Source organism: Eucalyptus grandis, chromosome 2 (assembly GCF_016545825.1).
Source record: "Eucalyptus grandis isolate ANBG69807.140 chromosome 2, ASM1654582v1, whole genome shotgun sequence".
In the NCBI taxonomy this organism is placed as follows: domain Eukaryota; kingdom Viridiplantae; phylum Streptophyta; class Magnoliopsida; order Myrtales; family Myrtaceae; genus Eucalyptus; species Eucalyptus grandis.
Genome location: NC_052613.1, coordinates 52325226 through 52346018, shown reverse-complemented (window position 1 = coordinate 52346018; position 20793 = coordinate 52325226). Strand labels below are relative to the sequence as shown.

Sequence of the window (20793 nt, the reverse complement as noted above, 5' to 3'; positions counted from 1 at the left end):
TGTAAATGCTAGTATGAGCACCTAGAGGGGGTGAATAGGTGCGAAAATAAATTTTTGTAGAGAATAGTGTAAAACTTTACTTTTAACCTGAATCTGTTTGACAATAAACTTTGAAAAGGAAATGGGATTCTATTAGTTAAATAAAGTTACGAGCAAAGTAAATGAGTTTAGAGAAGAGAATAAGAACACAAGGTTTATAGTGATTCGGCTTAATCCAAGCCTACGTCCACTCTCCCGCACTGACAGCCTACTGGCTGGATTCCATTATGAATCAAAAGAGTTGTTACAGTATCACTTCCTTGATTTCACAAATGTATAAACTCTCTTTTGAGTACAAGTTTACGCTCAATAATTGAATCAACAAAGAACAATGAGTTTCAGTCTTTGGAATTTATCTATCGTGCACACACTCAAATAACCAGAGCATCTTCCTTATATACTCCTCCATGCCTTCATAACCGTTGGCACCTTCCAAAGGAGTTCTTCCAATCTACCTGTTGGACAGAATCAATTAGGGAGATCTTGAGTTACTTAAAGAATATGATGATAGCCCACTAATCCTACTCGCCCATACAATCAAGATCTAAGTTTCCATAAGTAGAACCTTACAAGTATACTTTGCCAATCAACGGATCCAAATTACCTGAATTAAATTCGAAATGAATAATAGATCTTAAGATGCTATCTCCAGCCATGAGATCTTCTTTAACCGCTCGAATCAAATCCTTACAGAAATACTCGATTTTGGATAAGTCTTCTTTGACGGTCTAGAACTATCAATGAGGGCAGACTTTAAGTCTTAAGTCTGGTGGTCTGGCGGTCTTCAGATTTTGACGGCAGAGTCTGCAAGTCTTCAGACTAGACTGATGGAAACGTTTTGTTAGCTTCAAAACAAATAAGGAAGTTCTCTCTAACAATCTCCCCCTTTTTTATGGTGACAAAACTTTCCTGCAGATTTGGATACTTATGACCCGCAAGACAATACTTAAGCAGACATGCATATCTCATAAAAGACAAATGGATTAGGATAAAGATAGTATTGAATCTGCATCCACAAGAAATGAGTTAGTCCTATAAAAACAACTATCTTTGCCATGAATACCATCAATGCTTAAAATACTGCAAGCAAGCATTAAACAATCCAAGTCTAAACCAGTCACAACCAAACAACCAAAACAAAAGTAAAGTCAAACAAAAATCAAACAGAAGTCAAATCTGCACCCAACTTCTCCCTCTTTTTGTCAACATTAAAAATGTAGAGATGAAAAGAGAATAAGATTATGATTGTTTTGGAATGCGAACAAGCTGGAAATCTCCCATCAACTGGACAATTTCTTCCAGCTTTTTCAAATCCTCCTTCACTTGCGCCACTTCTTCACCCTTGGCAGTTGCTTGAACTTGAAGATTAAGGGCCTGAATTTGATCATGCAAAGAAATTGAAGAGGCTTGACTGGCATTCTGCATATTCTGAAATTCGCATCCTAGGGCATAAATCTGTCCTCGCATCTCCATAAAAACATCAAGCACTCTTCGAAAGTCTGCCGAGTTGTCAGTCTGAGTGCTTGCTTTAGCGTGATCAGTTTGAGGGTATTTGCAGATGATGGCATTTCAGCATGATCACCCAGATTCAGAGATGAAACCTCATGACCTTCCTCAGGAAATTGAGAGGCATATACATCTTCTAGATTTGTAGGTGAACGGCTAACATCTTCACTAGTAAAAGCAATTAAAGAAGTACCTCTTTTCTCAACAGCTCCCCATGTTTCAGTGCCTTCGGGTGGAGAGAAGTACTCTTCATGCTCTGTCTCTTCTTGTTCTCCTCTGCCCTCTTCTTCTGGGGTTCTTTCTTCCTATGCTTCTTTCCTCATCCTTTTCCTCTCTTCACTCCCCTGCTCTGTTTCTTCTCTGTCTTGATCCTCTCTTTCCTCTATCTCTGGAACAAAATGCTGAAGGTCCCTTAAGGCAAGAGCTGAAATGGTAACATCTTCCTCATCTTCTTCATCCTGTAAGATGAGTGCTCTTCTTTTCTTAGATGAAATTGTCATGGGCTCCTTCCCTTTTCGTTTTGCAGCCATAGAGACATGGTGAGTCTTGACAGGGGGTTTCTCCTTAAATCGCTCCAAAGCCTTGTTCAGCTTTTTCAGATGCATTTTGGCAACCATCTTCAATCCCACCACCATTTGATCACAGGTTCGAACACACAGAATTTCGGGAGGCTGAATATTAAGATGTTTGAATAGCTTAGTAACAAGTGTTGAATAATGAAGTTGGCCATTGTCCTTCACCATTGATCTATACATGTGAAACATGATAGTGTGTGGCAGAGAGAACTTTTTGCCAGCGTTGATAGCATACAACAGCTTTGCTTCTAAATTGGAGACGTCAGTCTTCTAAGTCAATTTGGGTCTAAGACAATTGATCACAATCTTGTGAAGCAATACATTTGAGGCATTCATCCTCAAGTATGAAATTCGACCTTCTGCCATTCCATCCCGAACAAGCTCTACCGTTGCACGACCAATAAACACACCAATTGATTGGAACTCCCCTCTTTCTACTCCAATCATATAAGTTAGAGTGTCCATATCAACTACATAAACCTGATCTTTAACACTGAAAGAGAATCTATTCGAATCCAAAAAGCTTAGATTTGAATAGATATACGCAATAAGTTCTGGATGAGCCACTGTTGTCTCAGAGCAAAATCAATCAAGTTGAAGTAAAGCAAATTTTTCTCGCAAAAATTTACATTCAGAGAGTCGAGAAAATCAAAGTCCACACTCCTTGGGTTCATCATCCCTCACTTCAGCAACCTAGAATAAAGTCGCTTGTGTTCCTCAGAACGAAATAGATCTGTCCTTTTGCTTCGAATATTCGCGGCAACACTCATTTTAGGCTTAAAATGAGTGAACAACTTTTCATCATCATTTTAGGTTGACTAATTCCTCCAACATGTGGATCACTTGGGATATTCGCAAAAGCTCTTTCTGTCAAGCCTACAGGAGCGATTCCCAAACGTTCCATCATTCGCAAAAAGTGGGTTTCATTTATGTACCATTTTTCTTTCAAAAATTCATCTATAAAGTTCAATGTAGAACCTCCTTCCTTTAAGGCAGAGTAGAGTTTGAAGACAATGGCAAGCTATAGAGTCCTTACAAGTTTGACATCCTCAACAAGTTCTTCCTTCGCTTGTTATTATTAAACATTCTGTGGTCTAGCCTGGGAAGAATGATGCGGTTGAGAATGTTGTGGGCTCCGCTATTGCCTTGGAGATTCTTCTTCCTTGGTGAGATCAAAATGTGTAGGACCCTCACACATATGCTGTGGTCCCCTGCTTGCGATCCTTGAAGACTTTCTTTAGGAAGCCATTATCACAGTCTTTGAGAGATTCCAAACTCGATTCGCGAGAAAGATGAAAACTTTGAGGATTAAACTAGAGAGTAAAAGTAAGAAAGTGATGTTCTGTGCTTCTAGGGTTTGTGAAGAAGACGATCATTATATAAGGCGATCAAAACGGGGTATACGAATCGCCGTAAAAGGAAAAATAGAAAATACCTTTTCAAAAAATAACCGCATTTTTTAAAAATAGATAACTACCAAAAAGATAACTTCTTTTTTGAAAATGAATGATTGCTATAATTATGAAAACATGGGAAAATAACATCAATCAATTACAGATTAATAGATGATGTGCCTTTTCGAGATTTTATCCGAAAGATAAATTTCTAAAACAGAAATAACTTACAGTAGTGAATCTTGATCTCCTGAGTCTGAGCATCTTTAGACTTTTATCCCTGAGTCTGAACTTCTTCAGACTTTAAGATATTAAGTCTGGATCGAATAGACTTAAATTGATTTTTCTCCAGTGACTTTGTAAAAATATCCACCAGCTGATTCTTTGAGTCTATGAATTGAATCAATACTTCTCCATTTTGAACATGATCTCTAATAAAATGATGTAGAATCTCTATATGCTTTGCTCTTGAATGAAGAATTGGATTCTTGGTGAGATTAATCGAGCCGATGTTGTCACATTTGATCTCAGTGCATGAATCTTCGATTCCAAAATCTCTTAGCTGTTGTTTTATCCACAAGATTTGAGAACAACTTCCAAGAGCCACATACTCTACTTCTGCTATTGAAAGAGCTACAATGCTTTGCTTCCTCAAAAACCAAGATATTGTCCTATTACCAAGCAATTGACAAGTGTCCGAGGTGCTTTTTCAATCAACTCTACATCCTGCTAGGTCTACGTCTGAGTATCCAAGGAGGGTAAAGTCTCATTCTTTAGGATACTAGAGACCCAAATTAGAGGTTGTTGCAATTTATTTGATTATGCATTTTGCAGCACTTAGATGAGATTCTTTGGGATCTGATTGAAATCTGGCACAAATGTAAACACTAAATAAAAGAGTAAAGAAGTGAACCAAAGAGTAAAGAAGTGAACCAATGATACTCCTGTATAGCTTCTGGTCAACTTTCTTTCCTCCTTCATCTTTGTCCAGCTTCGAAGAACTTGACATTGGTATATCAGTCTTTTTGCAATTCTCCAAACCGAACTTTTTAACAAGTTCTTTAGCATATTTTTCTTGGTGAATGAAAGTTTCTTCCTTCAATTGTTTTACTTGTAGTTCAAGAAAGAATAATAGTTCACCCATCATGCTCATCTTGAATTCATCCTACATAAACTTAGAGAATGTATTGTACAGACTTTCATTAGGTGATCCAAAAATAATATCATTAACATAGATTTGAACAAGTAAAATCTTTTTACTTTCTCTTTTAATAAATAAGGTAGTGTCTACTTTACCTTTAACAAAGCCATTTTGGATTAAAAACTTACTTAACTTGTGTGGCATCCCAAAATTCAAAGTCAAGTTATAAGGTGTGTTAAAGCCTTTAATTAGGTAATGAAATTACCTATGGTTTAATGCTTTAGCCATTAGTTTTCTTTTAAGATTAAGTGATTTGTGCTTGTGATTATGAGATTTTAAATTTGATAGATTAATGATAATAATCTATGCTTGGCCATGCATCTTATAAATTAAATTCCTATAAATAAAATGTCATAAGACTTTGGCCATGTGGAATTTAAAATTTAAAATTCATAGAAGGAAATTATAAAAAGGAAAATTTAAATTTTTATTAGGTTGGGCCTTAGGCCCATTGGCCAAAGCCTTGATGGGCCAAGCTAGTCGACCCAATTAGGCCCACAAAAGGGGGCTGTCGACCAGCCCAAGAGGAGGCCCAAGAGTGGCCGGCCCAAGCCCAAAAAGCCCAAGCCCATTATGAAGACAAGTGGCTAGAGGTCTTCATGCATTGGCTTAGAGAAGGATGGCATGCATTGGTCAATTGAAAGGCAAACAATGATTACTAATGATGAGGTTTAGGGGAAATAAAAGGGAAGAGAGAGAGAGAGAGAGGTGGCCGGTTGCTTTATTCGGCCAAGAGAGGGAGAGAGAGAGAGAGAGATTTCGCGAGAGAGAGGGAGAGTGGCCGAGAGGGAGGAGAAGCCGAGGAGGAGTCGTCGCCGTCCGTCCATCCGCCGTGCTCGCCTCCGTGTGCCGTCGTCCGTTCGGTCTAGAGGCAAGTTGGGGTCCTCTTGCTGCTCTTGCATGTGTGTGTGTTACATGTATGTCGAATTTTGGGTGATTAGGAGAGGAAAACCGAAGCTTGGATGACTTGTTCTTGAGCAAGGTTGCTGTTTTCGTTTGAATCCGCTCGAGTCAGAATGTTGTGAGAGCTTGCATGCATGTTTAGAGTCCGATTTTGGCTTCAATCTATTCATGAAAGTTGTAGCTAACATCTTAAACTACAGCATAATAAAATTTGGTGAAAAATTATGGATATTTGAGGGGTTAAACTCTCATCCTACGGAGACCTCAGATCTGGAAAGATTTCACTGACCTCTTGATGGATTTGTGGTTACATGTTGAGTTGTGCTAAGAATCTCTCTTTGATTTCTTCATGAAAGTTGTAGGGGACATCTTAAAATACAACATACTCAAATTTGAATTAAAATGAACAAGTATAACTTAGTAAATCGACTAGATCTTGAAGACGGTAATTCTGGAGATGTATTACAAGACACCCGAGACTTCATGGACCTCAAAAACGACTATACTCTGGCTATTTGACTTAGATCTCTTCATGAAACTTGTAGAAAAAATCTTGATGTAAAATATATCCAAATTTCAGAGGAAACGAAGAATGGTAGGTAGGTGAAAACTCAGTATTTCGGAGAAGCATGCACTGGACGTTTCGGTGTTGGATCCAGAAGCTTCGTGTGACTGTAGAAAATAATATAAAACTAATTTGGCTTGGAAGTCTTCATGAAAAATGTACTTTAGTGTCTTGGCTATAACTCGGTAAAATTTCGTAATTTTTGGAGGTCAGATGAATATTTTAATAAAATTATTTCGGAAACTGTGCATTCTGATTTTATCCGAAAATTACATGCTGTTTTGTGAGAATTATGGATTTGTGTGGAATTCTATTTGGCCATGTATTTTGCATGAAATCATTATCCTATTGTCTTGTTTATGATTTTTATGATTTTTATGATTTTTGAGGATTATATAGATATTTAAATTTAATATTTTTGAAAGTGGCACAAGCTGGAATTTAAATAAATGTAAAAAGGGCATGATAAATGGATTATTTTAATTGGCATAAATTCCATAAATTTTATTTTATGAATAATTGTACCATGTTGCATGTATAATGTGGTCTTGATGTATGCATGACAATGAATTGAGAGGCATGTGTGAATTCAATGTTGAACATGATTTTTGGTTGCCATTGCATCATATGCCATGCTAAATTGAGACCGAAATTGGTGAACATGAATAATGTTAAATGAGGAGATTGTTGTGGCGGATGATAATGCTCGGAATGTATAGAGATACATTGCCGGATGGCCTTGGGAGTTTTAGGATGCTCGGAAAGTTGGGGGTGCCGGAAGCCTCGTCGGAGGTCTTTGCCCGAGAGGATGCCTCGCGATGCCAGTGGGGGTGCGGGATGCCCGGCCAGGGAGTGTAAATGCCGGAAGCCTCGTTGGAGGTCTTTTCCCGAGAGGATGCCTTGTGATGCCAGTTGGGGTGCGAGATGCCCGGAATGTGGGGGGCCGGATGCCCGGTGGCCTTAAATGGCTGAATGCCGGAGGTTTTTCTCGCATGGGATGCGAGTGTAAATTATGAGATGAAAGTGGTGATCCAAGGAAGGGTGATGTGGTGATCAAATTGAAAGTTAAAAATGGAAATTGAACCGTGCATGATATGATATGACATGATGATGATCACCCATGGCATGATGATGATGATGATATGATATGATATGATATGACATGATGATGATCACCCATGGCATGATGATATGCATGATGATGTGATGATGATGGATGATGTGATGTGATGATGATCACCTATGGCATGATGATGACGACATGTGTATAATATGATGAGGATGACATGTGTGATGTCATGATGTCATGATGATAATGACATGTGTGATGTGATGATGCCATGATAATGATGACATGTGTATGGTATAATGATGTCATGTATATGATGATGATGACACGTGTGCGATATAAGAATGGCATGATGACGATGATATGAGTATGACATGATGATACACATGTATGTGTTATGATTGTGGTGATAATGCATGATAGTATACGCATGACTTCAAGGTAAGTAATGCCTGCAATGCATGTATGACTTGTATGATGCAATGAGTGGTTATTGGATTCCTTTACTTGTTGAGTGGTTGTACTCACCCCTTTTGAGGACTGACATTTCAAATTAGCAGCACGCCGCTCCCTGCCATCACGCGGGGTGTGTTTTACGGTCTACCATCCGATGTCGAGGTCGAGTGCGAGGAGTTTGGTTATCCTTCTGTTCCCGGATTGACGTATATTCGAGTGCGTTGTTTAGTCATGTACGACGTAGGCTTGGCTGGGGGCCCGGTTGTCCAGGAGTTCATCTCCGTCCACATTCGTCGCGATGGGGTGATGCGAGGGATGTTGCCGCCGCCACCGCCTAATGCACCGGGTTGGGTGTGAGGGCCCATGCGTGACGAGTAGGAGCCGGATCTTTTTGGGGATAGTTAGCCGACACTGATGATGGGGATTGTTGCACGAGAGTTGTAGCGGGTCGAGGGTTCTTTTTGGGGTTTTAGGCCGGACATGGCTAGTCCTGGCTTTTCCTTTTGATGTATCGACCCAAAGAAATCCCATCTTGAAAATATATGTAAATAAAGTGTCGTGACTTGTCTATTAATCATGGTGATTAGTGGTGTGTATTTATATCATGGTTGGTAGGGGGAGAGATGGTGATGTTTTATTTTGCTTCGGCTAATGAGTCGCGCTGGGACCGTTTTAAAAAAAAAAAAATGTCTATGAATTACGACGCTTCTTCTAGAGAGAGGTAGTAAGGTGTAACGTTGGTGCTTGTGGCGACCCTTGAAGGGTTCAGGGTGTCATAACCTGTCGTACCAAGCTTGAGGTATTTGCTTTAAACTATATAGCGCCTTTTTCAGTCTAAATACAAAGTCTGGTTTTCTTAGGTCTTCAAAACTGGGAGATTGTTCCACACAGACTTCCTTTTGGATAAATCCATTTAGGAATGCACTTTTGACGTTCATTTGGAATAACTTGAAATTTTTATAACAAGTAAAAGCAAGTAATAATCTAATTGCTTATAACCTTGTTATTGGTGCATAAGTCTCATCATAGTCTATCCCTTCTTCTTGCGTATATCATTTGGCTACGAGTCTTGCTTTGTTCCTTATAACTTTCCCTTTCTCATCCATCTTGTTTCTGAAAACCCATTTGGCTCCAATAACAGATTTACCTTTTAGTTTAGAAGTCAATTCCCAGACATCGTTAATACTGAATTGCCTGAGTTCTTCTTACATAGCTTCAATCCAGCTTTCATCAGTTAAAACTTCTTCTATGCTCTTGGGTTCTATTTCAAAAATAAAAGCGACAGTGCTAGACTCTTCATGTCTTTTAAATCTTGTATGAATCCCTTCATCAATGTTGCCAATAATGAGTTCTTTGGGATGACTAGACTTGTGCTTCCAGTTGCTATTTGGTCTGACAAACTGATATTTTTCTTTCTTCAACAATCGTTCGTTGTTGGTATTCTGAAGTCCGAGTTGCTTCTAGGGATTCAAACTTTGTAGAGTCTAGAGCAGGTTCAGATTCTTCAGGTTGAGTCTGAATCAATTGAATTTGTATGAAGTCTTGAAATTTGACATTCATTGATTCCTCCACTGATTGAGTCTTTTTGTTGTAAACTCTGTAAGCTTTGCTGTGGTTGAATATCTAAGGAAGATACCTTCGTCTGATTTTTCTTCAAACTTACCAATTCGATCATTTACATTTTTCAATATAAAACATTTGCATACAAACACATGAAAATAGGAAACAATTGGCTTCTTTCATTTGAACAACTCATAAGGAGTTTCCTCTAGAATAGGCCTTAAGAAGACTCTATTAATAATATAACATGCTGTAGAAACTGTTTCAGCCTAAAAATGAGAAAAAATGTTGCTTTCAATTAAAAGAGTTCTAGCAATTTCTTGCAATGATCTATTATTCATTTCCACAACTTCATTATGTTCTGGAGTGTATGGAGAGGAGAACACATGCTGAAAATTAAATTCATCACCGAATTTAGCAAAATCTTGATTTTCAAACTCACCTCCATGATCTGTCCGTATACATGAAATAACATACCCTTTCTCATTTTGTACTTTCTTAGCAAACTTTGTGAAATAATAAAAAGTTTCAGACTTACTTGCCAAGAAATATACCCAAGTAAATCGTGAATAATCATCCACTATTACTAAGCTATATTTCTTACCACCAATGCTCTGGGTTCTGGTTGGTCCAAAGTGATCCATATGGAAGAGCTGCAACACATGATTAGTGGAAACTTGATTTATTGGTTTAAAAGAACTTCTAACATGTTTTCCCAACACACATGGTGTGCATAGATCAGATTTTGGTATGTCAGGTTGGGTAGTCCATGAACAAGCTTCTTTACAAAGATCTTGGCTATTTGCTTCATGTTGATGTGGCCAAGTTTTCTATGCCAGAGATTAGCTTCCTCTTGAATTGAAATTAGACATTGGGATTTTTCTGGTTTGATGTCCAGAAGATAGATGTTCCCATGTCTTTGTCCCGTGAAAGTCTGAGAGGAGTTTTTACTGGTTCCTGAACATATTCCTTCTTGAAAATTGATTTTGAAACCCGTGTTGCACAGTTGGCTGATACTCAGCAAGTTGTAGTTGAGTCATTTAACTAAGGAAATGTTGTTGATTGTAAGACTTCCAATCTTTACCGTTCCGCATCCGACAATTCTGCCTTTACTATTTCCTTCAAATGAAACTTTTCCACAATTAATTTGCATAAGTTTTATGAAACAACTTGAGTCTCCTATCATGTGTCTCGAGCATCTACTATCCAAGTACCATTTGACCTTTTTATTGATAGTGACCTGCATTTAAAAATGAAACTTAAGCTTTCTTTGGTACCCATACTTTCTTGGGTCCAATGGAGTTAGTGCAATATACAATCTTTGCCCAAGCCTTCTTAACAGGTTTCCAAACCATGGGACATTCTTTCTCAAAATGTTCTGCGCTATTACACTTAGAACATTTAAGAGCACTACGACCTACAGGTTTTACAAAGACTTTTTGAAAATGATTTCTATAAAAATCTTTTGTAGGTTTTTATTTGATTCTTTCATTTACTTTTGGAAAATCAATTAGAGGAATGGTTTCAGCAGTCATTCCCAAGCCCAATTTGTTAAAGTAAGGTCTTTGTGCTAAAATAATCTTTTCTAATTTCTCAAATCCTATAGAAAACCTTTTTGAGATGCTTGAAATATTATTTTTCAAAAGTGCATTTTTTTTTAGAAAGAGAGTCTGCACTTTCTTTTAAGGTAATAACACTTTTATCTAAATTTTCAACATTTTCTTTCCAAACAATCTCCTGTTACCTAAGTGCAGAATTTTCCCTTTTTAATTTGGAAATCCTCTTGAGAGAGGTTTTGAGACTAAGACACAGTTCATCAATATAGTTAGAGACTTTAGTAGGAATTTTTAAATTACTTACCTTGATTTCACTATCTAAGTCTGAGTCTGAGTCTGTCTCAGAGTCTGAATCTGATTCTGATTGTGCCATTAGACAAATATTGGCATAATCATCATCACTCTCTTCGTATTCGATATCACTCCAAGTTTCTGCTTTGAGAACCTTTCTGTATTTCTCAGCTTTTCCTTTCTTTTTCTTTAGTAAGGGACAATTAGGTCTAATGTGTCTCTTTTTCTTGCATTCAAAACAAATCACATCTTTGTTAGATTCATCGTCCTCTGCTGATTTGTTTTGAGACTTTTGAGAACTTTGTTTCTTCCAATTGAATCTTCTTCCCCTTTTGTTTAGTTTTCTGAACTTTCTAATCACGAGAGCAAGCTCTTCATCGTCCATATTGTTTTCAAAATCTGTAATATCAGAGTCATCGTTAGATTTTAAAGCAATAGATTTTTTTACCTTTGGGATCTTCATCTTCATTGATTTGCTCATCTTCATAAGACTGAAGATTGCCAACCAATTCATCAATGGAGAGTGGCCTGATCCTTTGTGTCTCCCTTATTGGGTCCCTGGCAAGCTTAAGCCTCGTCATGGCTTAGTGACCAGCGGTGGGAGGAAGAAGGAAAAAGGAAAAGAAAGAAAATGAAAAAAAGAAAAGTAAGAAGAGAAAAGAAAGAAAAGAAAAAGAAAATTAAAAATTAATTTTTTTAAAAATTTGGTTTTTTTGCCTAAGATAGAGTTATCAAATTGAAATCATTTTTCAAATGAATTCCAAATACCACAAAACTTTTTCGATCATATGTCACTAAATAAAGGAAAAGTAACCATTTTCCTGGAAAAATGAATTTCTGACAAACATTTTCTAAAAACGTTATGTTTTGCATCGAACAAACGCACAAAATTTGAAAGCGTCTATGTTTTGGAAGATTATTTCAATTAATTACAAGTATGCTTCAAATGAATAAAAGCTAGATTTCTATTCTTGAATGACAAGCTTTTTAATGACATTCCATAGCTCGTCTCAGTGAGAGATTTCGAGATAAATTACCCAATTTATTGAAAATATTACAACCGAAAAAATGTTTGATGCTGAATTAACAGAGACTTCTAACTCTCAAAGTAATTTGCATACGGAGATGGCAATACAATTTGTTAATGCAGAAGTGACTTGCTCTACTGACAATCTGTCTTCTGTAGTCACAACGCACAAATTCATCAAATGGATCTGTTTATTAATTTCCCTAGAAGCAACGTACTCTCGATGATTCTCGGTTACCTTATACATGGATACGTTTGCTACAATGTAGTAAAATGCAACACTAAGATACTTGATCATAATTTAGTATAAGGACGATTAAGGACGACTTTGTCATGCATCGATTTTATGCAATGGTTTAATCGGTAGCAAAGTGAGAGGCACTTTCTTAAATACGGCCAAAGCGGCACCTTCCTCCATGCTCACATCTGCCTCTGTCATTCCCTCCGGCAATTTCCAGTCGAAGGAGTGCAACACATTGGCGAGCGCAAGTTCAATCACCGCCATCCCCATCGAAATTCCAGGGCATCCTCTTCGCCCTGCCCCGAATATCAACAGCTCGAAATGGTTCCCCTTAAAATCAATCTGACTATCCTCGAATCTTTCGGGCACAAACTTCTCGCGGTCCTTCCATAGGCTCGGGTCCCGGCCGATGGCCCACACGTTGACTTGGACACGGGTCTTCGGGTCGATATCGTAGCCAAACAGCTTGAAGTGGCCCATGCTTTCTCTCCGAATGAGGAGTACACCTGGAGGGTGTAACCTACCTCATTGCCTCCTTGAGTACTAACTTGAGATATTTAAGCCCGCCGAGGTCATTTTCGACAAGCCATTTCTTGTTTCCGACACAACTCTGGATCTCCTCGCGAGCTTTTCGCATTGCCCTCGGGTTCCTGGCGAGCTCAGCCATTGTCCAATCCATGACAAGTGCAACGGTGTGCACTCCAGCTAGAAATATATCCTAAGAGGAAACAAAAAGTCATGATTCACAAAAAGACAAGTACATCAGTTTTTGCCATTACGCCTTTTTTTATCTGAGAAATTGGACGGAGTACTCATTTAGGGAATATGTATTATATTGTATGGTGTACCATCAAGATGGCCTTGATTATACCTTCCCTAAGCTAGACCAAGACCCGCTAAATGGGTGGGTCAGGTCGGGTTTGGGTCGGGTCATAAATGATCCGACCAAAATCGACCTATTTAACCCGTTTATGACCCATTTATTGTAATGCAAATTTTTTGACCCATACCTGACCCGACCCGTATTCGACCCATACCCGACCCATTTAACGAAACCTAAAAAAACTTATATATATTTTTAAATGATATTGCTAAAATGGTTTTATACAACACAAATTTGATGGACAATTTTTATAATTTTTAAAATAATTATTTTAAAAAATCAAATTTTAATTATTTTTTATTTTTAAATTATTTTTTAAATTGTTTTTATTTTTATTTGTAAGAATATAATATGTAATTTTATTTTTTATTTTTTCATCTTCTTCTTTTTGGCCGGTCGCCCCACGACGACTGTTGGTGGCTAGCCACAGGAGAGCCTCGAGCTCACCCTTCGCCGTCATCAGGCGAGCTCGAGCTCTCCCCTCGCCGAATCCGGCGAGGCTCAAGCCTCGCCCAACGCCGGCGAGCTCAAGGCTCGCTCCTGGCCACCGGCCATCGCCGTGCCGGCAATCGAGGAAGAAGAAAGCAAAAAAAAAAAAATGAAAGAAAAAAAGAAAAGAAAATTATAATTTTAGTTTTTATAAAATATTTTTGTAAAGTTAAATAGAGAAGAGAGAATATTTCTCTGTAAATAGGTTCATTTTTAATGGGTTGATAAATGAGTCTTAAATGGGTCTAAAAGCATACCCATTTAAGACCCATATATCTTAGCCCTTTTATTTTCAACACCCATTATGAGTGTTTTGGGAAATGAGGTTTGACCCATTAATTGACCCATTTAACTATAAATGGGTCCATTAATGGGTCATTGACCCACTTGACCCATTAACGACCCATTTAGACAACACGGTCAAGTTCAGCTTGAGTATATAGAATCGGACTTAATATGAGAGTCAAGTCAATCCTCGAAGATTGGAGTCGAGCTCAAATAGTAACTTAGTCGACTTGACTCATCAACTACTGCAAGTCATGTTAGCCATTAAAGCCATGAACTTCTTGCTTATATTTATTGTAGTTCCGTTTTCTGTTGATTTCGTAATCGACTTGATCAAAGAACCCACCTCCTCTTCCCTAATATATCTAAAGGACTATACAGCTCAAGCATGCATAGCTTCCTCAGTTCCCTCCAGTAATCACCATACTCAACGAAGGCAATGTCGAGGTAGTCATAGGAGAGGCGTCCCGTGCCGACCAGCCATGGGTGGCTGAAATAGTTGGGGTCATGGGTCTTGAGGACCTCTTTGGCGGCGCTAGGGGAAGAGACGATGATGGTGGGCATGCCGCCAAGGTGGATGAGCATGACCGAGCCATATCGTTTGGAGAGTTTCCACAGAGATTGATGAGGCAAGTGCCCGAGCTGGTGGAGATTGCTTATGATGGGCAATGGTGGAGGCCTTGGAGGGGGGGGTTTTTCTTTTGCTTCGTCGTCGTCGTCGCGCCTCTGATTTTGTTGTTGAAGTTTTTCACTGAGAGGAGGAAGAGGAGGAGGAGAGGAAGGGAAAGAGCTGTAAATGCTAGTATAAGCACATAGAAGGGGGTGGATAGGTGCGAAAACAAATTTTGCAGAGTAAAGTATAAAATTTTACTTTTAACCCAAGTCTGTTTAGCAGTAGACTTTGAGAAGGAAATTATACTATAATAATCAAATAGAGTTACGATCAAAGTAAAATAGTTTAGGGAAGAGAATAAGAACACCTGGCTTATAGTGGTTCGGCTTAATCTAAGTCTATGTCCACTCTCCCGCACTGACAGCCCACCGGCTGAATTCCCTAAGAATCAAAAGAGTTGTTACGGTATCACTTTCTTGATTCCATAATGTCAAGACTCTGCTACACTTTCTCAAGGCCTCACAAATGTATAAGCTTTCTTTTGAGTACAAGTTTACGCTCAATAATTGAATCAACAAAGAACAAGGAGCTTCAGACTTTGGAATTTATCTATCGCGCACTCTCTCAAATAACCAAAGCATCTTCTTTATATACTCCTCCATGCCTTCATAACCGTTGGCACCTTCCAAAGGAGTTCTTCCAATCTACCCATTGGACATAATCAATTAGGGAGATCTTGAGTTACTTAAGGAATGTGATGATAGCCCACCAATCATGCTCGTCTATACAATCAAGATTTAGGTTTCTATAAGTAGAACCTTCCAAGTATACTTCGCCAATCAACGGATCCAAATTACTCGAATTAAATTCAAAATAAATAATAGATCTTGAGATGCTATCTCCAGTCATGAGATCTTCTTCAATCGCTTGAATCAAATCCTTAAAAAAATACTCGATTCTAGATAACTCTTCTACGTCGGTCTAGAATCTGTCAATGATGGCAGACTTTAAATCTTGAGTTTGGTGATCTGGCGGTCTTCAAACTTTGTTGAAAGATGAAAGAGTCTGTAAGTCTTTAAACTAGACTGATGGAAACGTTTTGTCAGTTTTAAAATAAATAAGGAAGTTTTCTCCAACAATCTCCTCCATTTTGATGGTGACAAAACTTTCCTGCAGATTTGGATATTTTTGACCTACAAGACAATACTCAAGCAAACAAGGATGTCTCATAAAAGATAAATGGATTAGGATAAAGATAGTATCGAATCTGCATCAACAGGAAATGTGTTAGTCCTGTAAAAACAACTATCTTTGCCAGGAATACAATCAATGCTTAAAATACTGCAAGCAAGCATTAAACGATCAAACAATCCAAATCCAAACTAGTCACAACTAAACAACCAAACAAAAGTAAAGTCAAACAAAAATCAAACAAAAGTCAAATCTGAACCGAGCTTCTCCCCCTTTTTGTCAACATTAAAAAGGTAGAGATGAAAAGAGAAATGGATAAAATTATGTTGTTTTGGAACTCGAACAAGCTGGAAATCTCCCATCGACTTGACAGTCTCTTCCAGTTTTTTCAAATCCTCCTTCAGTTGCTCTACTTCTTGACCCTTGGTAGTTGCTTGAACTTGATTGTGCAAAGAATCTAAAGAGGCTCGACTGGCATTATGCATATTCTGAATTTTGCATCCCAGAGCATAAATATGGCATTGCATCTCCATAAGAACATCGAGCACTCTTCGAAAGTTTGATGAGTTGTCAGTTTGAGTGCTTACTTCAGCATGATTAGTCTGAGGAGTATTAGCAGATGATAGCATTTCAGCATGAACACCCAGATTTGGAGATAAAACCTCATGACCTTCCTTAGGAAATTGGGAGGCATATACTTCTTCTGGATTAGCAGGAGAACGACTAACATCTTCACTAGTAAAAGCAATTGAAGATGTACCTCTTTTCTCAGCAGCTCCCCCTGTTTTAGTGCCTTTAGGTGGAGAGAAGTACTATTTATGCTCTATCTCATCTTCAGTGACATGATGCTCTTGTTCTCTTTGTTCCTCTTCTTCTGGAGTTCTTTATTCTTCTGCTTCTTTCATCATCGATTCCCTCTCTTCATTCCTCTGCTTTGTCTCTTCTCTATCTTGATCCTCTTTCTCATCTGTCTCTAGAACAAAACACTGAAGGTTCCTTAAAGCAAGAGCTGAAATGGTAACATCTTCCTCATCTTCTTCATCCTGCAAGATGAGTGCTCTTCTTTTCTTGGATGAAGCTGTCATTGGCTCCTTCCCTTTCCGTTTTGCAGCCATAGAGACTTGGTGAGTATTGACAGGGGTTTTCTTTTTAAATCGCTGCAAGGCCTTGTTCAGCTCCTTTAGACGCATTTTGGAAACCATCTTCAGTCCCACCACCATTTGATCACAAGTTCGAACACACAAAATCTTGGGAGGCTGAATATTCAAATGTCTGAATAACTTAGTAACAAGTGTTGAATAAGGAAGTTGGCCCTTGTTCTTCACCATCGATCTATACATGTGAAACATGATAGTGTGAAGCGGAGAGAAATTTTTGCAAGCGTTGATAGCATACATTAGCTTTGCTTCTGAATTTGAGACGTTAGTCTTTGAAGTCGATTTTGGTCTAAGACAATTGATCACAATCTTGTGAAGCAAAACATTTGAGGCATTCATCCTCAAGTACGAAATTCGACCTTCTGCCATTCCATCCCAAACAAGCTCCACAGTTTCACGACCAATAGACACACCAATTGATTGGAACTCCCCTCTTTCTACTCCAATCACATTGGCCAGAGTGTCCATATCAACTATATAGTCCTGATCTCTAATACTAAAAGAGAATCTATTCGTATCCAAAGGGCTCAGATTTGAATAGAAATACGCAGTAAGTTCTGGATGAGCCACTGTCGTTTCAGAGCAAAATTGTTCAAGTTGAAGTAAAGTGAATTTCTCTCACAACTTCACATTCAAAGAGTCAAGGAAATCAAAGTCCACACTCCTTGGATTCATCACCCCTCACTTCGGCAACTTAGAATAAAGTCGCTTGTGTTCCTTAGAACAAAACAGATCTGTCCTTTTGCTTCAAATATTCGCGGTAACACCCATTCTAGGCTTAAAATGAATGAACATCTTTTCATCATCATTTCCATCAGGTTGACTAAGTCCTCCAACACGTGAATCACTTGGGATATTCGCAAAGGCTCTTTCTACTGAGCCCGCAAGAGCAACTCCCAAACGTTCCATCGTTCGCAAAAGTGGGTTTCATTTCTGTACCATTTTTCTTTCAAAAATTTATCAATAAAGTTCAAAATAGTACCTCTAACCTTCAAGGCAGAGTAGAGTTTGAAGGTAAAAGCAGGCTTTTGAGTTCTTACGAGTTCTGCATCCTCAATAATTTCTTCCTCCGCTTGCTATTGAACATCTTGTGGTCTAGCACGAGGAGACTGACGCGGTTGAGAATGTTGTGGACTCTGTTACTGTCTTGGAAATTCTTCTTCCTCGATGAGGTCAAAATGCATAGGACTCTCACGCATATGCTGTGGTCCCCTGCTTGCAATCCTTAATACTTTCTTTGGAAAGACATTATCATAGTCTTTGAGAGATTCCAAACTCAATTCGTGAGAAAGATGAAAACTTTGAGGATTAAACTAAGAGTAAAAGTGAGAAAGTGATGATATGTGCTTCTAGGGTTTGTGAAGAAGATAATCAGTATATAAGGCGATCGAAATGGGGTATACGAATCGCCGTAAAAGGAAAAATAGAAAATGTCTTTTAAAATATAACTGCCTTTTTTGAAAAATAGATAACTGTAAAAAAGATAACTTCTTTTTCGAAAAGGAATGATTGCAATAATTACGAAAACTTGAGAAAATAACATCAATCAAGTACAGATTAATAGATGAACGTACCTTTTCGAGATTTTATCCAAGAGATAAATTTCTAAAACAAAAATAACTTACAGTTGTGAATCTTGATCTTCTGAGTCTGAGCATCTTTAGACTTTTATTCCTAAGTCTAAACTTCTTCAGACTTTAAGATATTAAGTCTGGATCGAATAGACTCAAATTGACTTTTCTCCAGTGGCTTAGTGAAAATGTCCGCCAGCTGATTCTTTAAGTCAATGAATTGAATCAAGACATCTCCATTTTGAACATAGTCTCTAATAAAATGATGTCGAATCTCTATATGCTTTGCTCTTGAATGAAGAATTGGATTCTTGGTGAGATGAATCGCGCTGGTGTTGTCACATTTGATCTCGGTGCATGAATCTTTAATTCCAAAGTCTCTTAGCTGTTGTTTTATCCACAAGATTTGAGAACAACAACTTCCAAGAGCCACATACTCTGCTTTAGCTGTTGAAAGAGCTACAGTACTTTGCTTCCTCAAAAACCAAGATATTGTCCTGTTATCAAGCAATTGACAAGTACCCGATGTGCTCTTTCTATCAACTTTGCATCTTGCTAGGTTTGCATTTGAATATCCAAGGAAAGTAAAGTCTCCTTCTTTAGGATACTAGACACCCAAATTAGAGGTTGTTGCAACGTATTTGATGATGCGTTTTGCAACACTTAGATGAGATTATTTGGGATCTGATTGAAATTTGGCATAAATGCAAACACTAAATAAAATGTCAGGTTTAGAGGCAGTAAGATAAAGAAGTGAACAAATGATACTCCTGTATAGCTTCTGCTCAACTTTTTTTCCTCCTTCATCTTTGTCCAGCTTCGAAGAACTTGACATTCGTATATCAGTCTTTTTGTAATTCTCCAAACTGAACTTTTTACAAGTTCTTTAGCATATTTTTCTTGGTGAATGAAAGTCCATTCCTTCAATTGTTTTACTTGAAGTCCGAGAAAGAAGGATAGTTCACCCATCATGCTCATCTCAAATTCATCTTGCATAGATTTAGAGAATATCTTGCACAGATTTTCATTAGGTGATCCAAAAATAATATCATCAACATAGATTTGTACAAGTATAAAGTTGTTACCTTCTCTTTTAATAAACAAGGTAGTGACTACTTTACCTTTAACAAAATCATTTTGAATTAAAAACTTAACATATTGTACAAAGCTCGAGGTGCTTGCTTCAAATCATATAGCGCCCTTTTCAGTTTGAATACAGAGTCTAGTTTCCTTGGGTCTTCAAATCTGGGAGGTTGTTCCACATAGACTTCATCTTGGATAAATCCATTCAAGAATGCGCTTTTGACGTCCATTGGAATAACCTGAAATTCTTATAACAAGCAAAAGCAAGTAATAATCTAATTACTTCTAACCTTGTTACTGGTGTGTAAGTCTCATCATAGTCTATCCATTCTTCCTGCATATATCCTTTGGCTATGAGTCTTGCTTTGTTCCTTATAACTTTCCCTTTCTCGTCCATCTTGTTTCTGAAAACCCATTTGGCTCCAATAACATATTTACCTTTTGGTTTAGGAGTCAATTCCCAGACATCGTTAATACTGAATTGCCTAAGTTCTTCTTGCATAGCTTCAATCCAGCTTTCATCAGTTAAATCTTCTTCTATACTATTGGGTTCTATTTCAGAAATAAGAGTCACAACACTAGACTCTTCATGCCTTTTGGATCTTGTACGAATCCTTTCATCAATGTTGCCAATAATGAGTTCTTTGGGATGACTACACTTGTGCTTCCAGTTGCTGGTTGGTCTGACAAACTGATCTTTTTCTTCATTTGATTCTTCAATGATCGTTTGTTGTTGGTCTTCTGAAGTTTGAGCTGCTTCTGGGGATTTAGACTTTGTAGAGTCTGAAGCAGGTTCAGATTCTTCAGGTTGAGTCTAGATCGATTGAATTTGTATGAAGTCTTGAAATTTAACATTCATTGATTCCTCCACCGATTGAGTCTTTTTGTTGTAAACTCTGTAAGCTTTGCTGGTGGTTGAATATTCAAGGAAGATACATTCGTCTGATTTTTCTTCAAACTTACCAATTCGATCACTTGTATTTTTCAATATAAAACATTTGCATCCAAACACATGAAAATAGGAAACAATTGGTTTCTTTCCTTTGAATAACTCATAATGAGTTTTCTCTAGAATAGGCCTTAAGAAGACTCTATTAATAATATAACATGCTGTAGAAACTGCTTCAATCCAAAAATG

The 20793-nt window shown here is 37.9% G+C and overlaps 1 pseudogene; it reads right to left on the bottom strand.

The window, feature by feature from the left end:
• Nucleotides 1–17469, bottom strand: part of LOC104435609 — a 72893-nt pseudogene extending 55424 nt beyond the window's left edge.
• Between the last annotated feature and the right edge of the window lie 3324 nt (nt 17470–20793).